The following is a 6612-nucleotide window of genomic DNA, read 5'->3' as shown; positions in this document are numbered from 1 at the left end:
AAGGGGGGGAGGTTATAGCGATCCCGGGTTTACCCTTGTTGTACAGTGATCCGGACATGTGTCCGTGGATGTTGGTAGTTGTTTATTATCTTGTTTACATCCTTTCTTACTTTGTATTTGAGTTATAGGATGTGTTGGGCGGGTTGGTTACAGGTTGGTTGAGTTTAGAAACCAAAACTAGTTGCCCAGATTTTTGGCCTGTCCGCTCGAGCGGAGGTGTTGGCGCTCGAGCGGGGAATACATCCATCCAGTATCTTGTTGTGCAGTGTTGTGAGCTCGAGCGTAGGGATTGGGAGCTCGAGCGGAGGCCTGGTTCTGCTAAAGTGCTGGGCGAGTGCATTCTGCGCTCGAGCGGGAGGTTGGCCGCTCGAGCGGAAGTCTGTGAGTGGCCGCTCGAGCGGGGTGTTTTACGCTCGAGCGGAAGACTGGGTTTAAGTCCCGAAATTGTGACTTTTCAAATCACTTTTTCACTTTCTCTTCTCTCTCTTACTTTTCCAAAAACACCATTGTTGAGTCTTTCTCTCTAGATACTACCTTCTCTCTAGGTTTTGATCTAGTAGGAGTGATTTACTCACCTTTGGCCTTTACAAAAAAGTTGTTGATCGTCGGGGGCTTCATTTTAATCTGAAAATCTCGGGTTTTGGAGCACGTTGAGTTTTGTCTTCTTCTCCCTTGGAGCTCCGAATTTGAGGTAGGGATAACCTACTCCTCTCTATGGGTTTTGTCTTTAAATTTTGGTATTTTGAGATGTTGGGCTTGGTTTGGTAATTTGTGAAAGTTTGGGGCTTCTGTGCAATTATACAAAAGTTGGGGTTTTATTTATAATAAACCTAGATGCATGTTTAGCATGAAAAAAATAGAATGATTGCTGAATCATTGAAGAAAATGGGACCTAAGGGTTGAAATGGTAATTATGGAAAATGGCCTAATTACATTGTTTAATTAATTGGGATAATTAATTGGTGAGAAATGAGGAAATGAAATGTTGATTGAATATCCATTTGCGCATTTATTTTCTGTTTTAGAAATAACTGCTTGGGGCTATCGGTGGAGGATAGTCGTGATTGTTGTAGACAATGTATGTTGATTAGGCAAACTGAAACTAATCAATGGAATGTGTTATGGAACTTGACAATTGCTAGAATACATTAATTGTTTGTATTGTGTGATTGTATATAGAACCAATGTGTTTATATACGTTATGTGTAGAGGAGGAGATAGGGGATGTACTCCGCGGTTTAGGGGAAGATAGGGGATGGACCTCTAAACCGGATAGGTATTTGGAGGAGATAGGGGATGTAATCCGTAGACAGAGCTCATATGCTTGTCTAGAGAAGTGAAGATAGAGCTCATATGCTTATCTTTGTGAAGTGAAGTGTGGATACAGCTTGTATGCTTATCTGTGGATATTGTTGATATACATATCTGTTGTAGAGTGTGGATACAGCTTGTATGCTTATCTGTGGATATTGTTGATATACATATCTGTTGAGAATGTGGATATAGCTTTTATGCTTATCTGAATGTGAGATATAGTTTTTATACATATCTGTGGAAATGATGATAGAGCTAGCATGCTTATCTGTTGAAAAAGGGAAAATGAAAAGTAATTGGGACTTGTAAGTCATTGACATAAATATGTAATTTATGTGATTGTATCAGTGTTGACCAACTATCAATTGCTAATGTTTTAGTCATTGTCCATGGTTGGTTTAGTGTATTTCTACTGGGCTGTGGCTCACCCTATATGGGAATATCATTTTCAGGTGCAGGAAGCATGCCACCTCCAAGGACGTAGCTGGGAGGCTAGTGGCGGGCATAGTTTTGTCGTTTTACTTTTGATGTATTACATGTAATTTCAAGCCAAGGGCTTAATGTGTAAACGAGTTAGAACTCTTTGTTGTAACCAAGTGTTAACTTGGAAAGCTGTAAGCCCGTAGGGCATTTTGTTATGAGGTTAACATGTAATACTTATGTTTTATCTGATGGGTTTATTGTTATTATTTTGAGGGCGTTACAACTTGGTATCAGAGCGTACCGGGTTTGAATACTTTGGGTACGTGGGAAGTGATTAGTATCACAATGGGTTTGTCTCGCTTGATAGAGACTTAGATGTAGTATCATATGTTATGTGCTGAATTGATAACATGCTTATGTGACTATGTGGGTATGGGATTTAATTTCTAGGATGTTGATTGGATCCTTGAGTTTCTGGGAGTCTTGTTGGAAAAGCACTTGATCAATGCTGTTTCTAACCGGAACTCTAGTAACGTCTCGGGACTATCATTATCCGGAAATGAAGTTCGTAAGTGCTTATGTGTTTATGTGCTTATGTGGAGTGAATTACAGTTGTCCATGCACTAGGACGTGAGTGTTTAGTTTCGGCACATTTATGAATGTGCTAACGTTCTGTGTTGCCTTTATTAGGATGTCAGGACGAGGAAGAGGTGCTAGGCGTGGTAGACCTGCGAGGCAGGAAGTACCGTTACAGGGTGAGATTCCGGCAGTGCAGGAGGGAGTTGGGCAGGCCAATGTGGCCGAGCCAGTAGGTCAGCAGGCCATGGGTGCCTTGGCCAGAGAGATAGCAGGAGCTTTGGGTATTCTTAGAGCTGGGAATCAGGCAGCTGAGACAGGGCCTTCCTTCTTGAAGAGGGAGTTCTTCCGGTGTAATCCGGATGAGTTTATCGGGGATCCTAAAGAGCCGCTTAAGGCAGATGAATGGCTCGAACAGACAACGAAGACGTTTGAGATGCTTGGCATCGAGGACGGAGCACTGAAAGTGACCTTGGCATCCTTCCAATTGAAGGGAGATGCGGGTCAATGGTGGAAGTACGAGAAAGTTCGTGTTGGTGGTACTTGGGAGGCGTTTGTGAATGCTTTTCAGGAGAGGTTTTTGTCTGCAGTAGCAAGGGAGAAGCTGAGGGATCAGTTTAGCCGGCTTAATCAGCAGGGCTTGTCAGTGGCCGAGTTTGAGGCTACTTTTACCAGTCTGTCTAGGTTTGCACCTGAACTGGTGGCGTCTGAGGAACGCCGTTGCTATGAGTTTGAGCGGAAGTTGAGGCGGGGCCTCAAGTTGAGAGTTGGTGGGTCTTATATTCGAGACTATAGACACCTAGTGGATGCTGCAGCTCATATGGAGCTTATGATGCAGGAGGAGGATGAGGGTCAGAGAGGCTCCAAGAGGAGCCAGGATAGTCAGAGTGATGGCAGGAGACAGAAGGGTAATAACCCTCAGCAGTCTCAGGGTGCAGTCTCTAGATCGACCTTTCCAGTGCCTAGTGTAGGCTCGGGGAGAGGCAGTCAGGGAGAATTCATTTGTTACAAGTGTGGCCAGCTGGGTCACAAGGTTTCTGTTTGCCCGCAGAAGGGTGGGGGTCAGAAAGCTGCTTCTTCTTCAGCTAGACCGCCGAGTCAGAGTTTGGGCAGGGGGCAGCTCTTGATTTGTTATCAGTGTGGACAACCTGGGCACATGAAGAGGTTTTGCCCACAGTTGAGTGCCACTTCGGGAGCGTCTGGTTCTAGGCAGACGCAGGGTTTTCAGCCAGCTCAGTCTGTGCAGGCCTCGAGGGCCAATCCGGGAGCTTCGTCATCCCAGTCTGTGCAGCAGTCTTTTGCTCCGAGAGGTGAGCAGGTAGACCAGGGGCCTACGGGGCGCGTGTATGCTGTTACCGCGCAGGATTTAGTACCGGCTCCATCAGTAGTGAGAGGTACTTTTCTGTTTTGCAACTCAGTTGCTAATGTGTTGATAGACACGGGTGCATCTCATTCTTTTGTATCTGTTGCATTTGCATCTGTTTTGGAATTGGAGTTAGCACAGTTAGCATCTCCTATTTGTGTGGTATCGCCTTTGGGTGGTGAGTTGATCCTGAAACAGGGTGTTAGAGGATGTGATATTGAGGTCGCCGATTATAGGCTTCCTTTTCCGTTTGTTGTCATGCCCATGAAGGGTTTTGATGTTATTTTGGGTATGGACTGGTTATCGTCATACCGGGCTGTTATTGATTGCTACCGCCAGAGGGTTACATTGTGTACCTTGAGCGGGGAGTGGTTCCATTTCTTGGGAGACCGGGTTGGTAGTGTTTTGCCACCGGGGTATGATTCGCGAGGGCGAAGTGAGCTTAGTGGTCTACTTGCTAGCTTTGAGAGTAGTAAGTGTGATGAGACACTGATTGTGTTGCCGAGGGTGGTTTGTGAGTATTCGGATGTTTTTCCCGAAGATCTTGTTAGTTTGCCACCTCACCGAGAGATAGAGTTCTCTATTGATTTAGTGCCTGGTACGGCGCCGATTTCTATGGCACCTTACCGTTTTGCTCCAGCAGAGTTGGTTGAGTTGAAAGTTCAGCTCCAGGAATTGCTCGATAAGGGCTTTGTTCGCCCTAGTGTTTCACCGTGGGGAGCACCGGCACTCTTTGTTAAAAAGAAAGATGGTGCCTTGAGATTGTGTATAGACTACCGGAAGTTGAATCGGGCTACGGTTAAGAATAAGTATCCTATGCCCCGTATAGATGATTTGTTTGACCAGTTGAAGGGTTCCCGTTGTTTCTCTAAGATAGACTTGAGATCGGGTTACCATCAGTTAAGGGTCAGGGAGGAAGATATTCCGAAGACGGCATTCCGTACGCGGTATGGCCATTATGAGTTTCTGGTGATGCCATTTGGGCTTACCAATGCACCGGCAGTCTTTATGGACTTGATGAACCGGATTTTCCGGGAGTTCTTAGACCGATTTGTGGTTGTTTTCGTGGACGATATCCTTATCTATTCGTCTTCTGAGGAGGAGCACGAGGCACACTTGAGAGTGGTGCTTGAGTTACTTAGAGCCCATAGGCTGTATGCCAAGTTTGGGAAGTGTGAGTTCTGGCTGAGGGAAGTCAAATTCTTAGGCCACGTGGTATCCGGGGAAGGGGTGTCTGTTGATACATCCAAGGTTGAGGCAGTGCAAGATTGGGCACAGCCTAAGAGTGTGTTTGAGATCCGCAGTTTTCTGGGATTAGCTGGGTATTACCGTCGGTTTGTGAAGGATTTCTCCAGGTTAGCGTCACCGTTGACTAGACTGACTCGGAAGGGAGTCAAGTTTGTGTGGAGTGAGACTTGTGAAAAGTCGTTCCAAGAGTTGAAAGTTAGATTGACCACCGCTCCGGTATTGATTATTCCGGAGAGAGGGTTGGGTTATGCGGCTTATTGTGATGCCTCACGAGAGGGTTTAGGTTGTGTGTTGATGCAAGAGGGGAAAGTGGTAGCTTATGGCTCACGTCAGTTGAAAATACACGAGAAGAATTACCCCACACACGACCTAGAGTTAGCAGCTGTGATCTTTGCCTTGAAAATCTGGAGGCACTACCTTTATGGTGAGAGGTTCGAGGTATTCTCGGATCATAAGAGTTTGAAGTATCTGTTTACACAGAGAGACTTGAATCTGAGGCAGAGGAGGTGGATGGAGTTCATCGAGGATTATGATTTTGAGTTGCATTATCATCCGGGAAAGGCCAATGTTGTGGCCGATGCCCTTAGTAGGAAGACCATTAGTGATGTAGCTTGTATAGCCATCCGGGAATGGGTGATGTTGGGAGCACTTGGCGAGTTTGATTTGCTACTGGGCGAATCTGTCGAGGCTGCGGCCTTGTTTTCTGTTGTTGTGCAGCCTACACTTATGATTAGAGTGTTAGAGGCACAGAGAGGTGACCTTGAGGTAGAATCCCTCCGAGAGAAGATCTCCAGTGGGAAAGTTGAGAAGGGTTTGACGGTGTATCCCGACCTGAGTGTGAGATACCGAGACCGTTTGTTTGTACCGGAGTCTTGCCGAGAGGAAGTACTCCGAGAGTTTCACCATTCGCGCCTTGCGGTGCATCCGGGAGGTACTAAGATGTATCAGGATTTAGGTCGCCAGTTTTGGTGGCGGGGTATGAAGAGAGATGTGGCTGTTTTCGTATCGAAGTGCCTTACTTGCCAGCAAGTGAAGGCCGAGCATCAGAGGCCAGCGGGTTTGTTGCAACCCTTGCCTATTGCCGAGTGGAAGTGGGAGCATGTCACTATGGACTTCGTTGTGGGTCTTCCGAGGACTCAGCGGGGTAGTGATGCTATTTGGGTGGTTGTAGACCGGTTGACTAAGTCGGCGCACTTTATTCCTATGCGCGTGAGAGATTCGGTAGATCATCTTGCCGACTTGTATATTCGGGACGTAGTAAGATTGCACGGGGTCCCAGTGACGATCGTCTCAGATAGAGATCCTCGTTTTACTGCTAGGTTGTGGCAGAGTTTGCAGAGTGCCTTGGGCACTAAGTCGACCTTTAGTACGGCTTATCATCCTCAGACTGACGGGCAGTCCGAGCGTACTATTCAGATCCTCGAGGATATGCTTCGGGGTTGTGTCCTGGACTTCAGTGGGACGTGGGAGAGGCACTTGCCATTGGTAGAGTTTGCCTACAACAACAGTTTTCAGTCTAGCATCGGTATGGCACCATTTGAGGCCTTGTATGGCCGACCGTGTAGGTCTCCAGTTTGTTGGGCCGAGGTGGGTGATGCACCTTTGTTGGGTCCGGAGTTGGTTAGGGAGACGACGGAGAAAGTTGAGCTTATCCGTAAGAGGCTTGTTACAGCCCAGAGTCGACAAAA

Source organism: Camellia sinensis, unplaced genomic scaffold (genome assembly GCF_055761805.1).
Source record: "Camellia sinensis isolate YWXY unplaced genomic scaffold, ASM5576180v1 Unanchor2, whole genome shotgun sequence".
Lineage (NCBI taxonomy): Eukaryota > Viridiplantae > Streptophyta > Magnoliopsida > Ericales > Theaceae > Camellia > Camellia sinensis.
Note: the sequence above shows the minus strand (reverse complement) of the source record.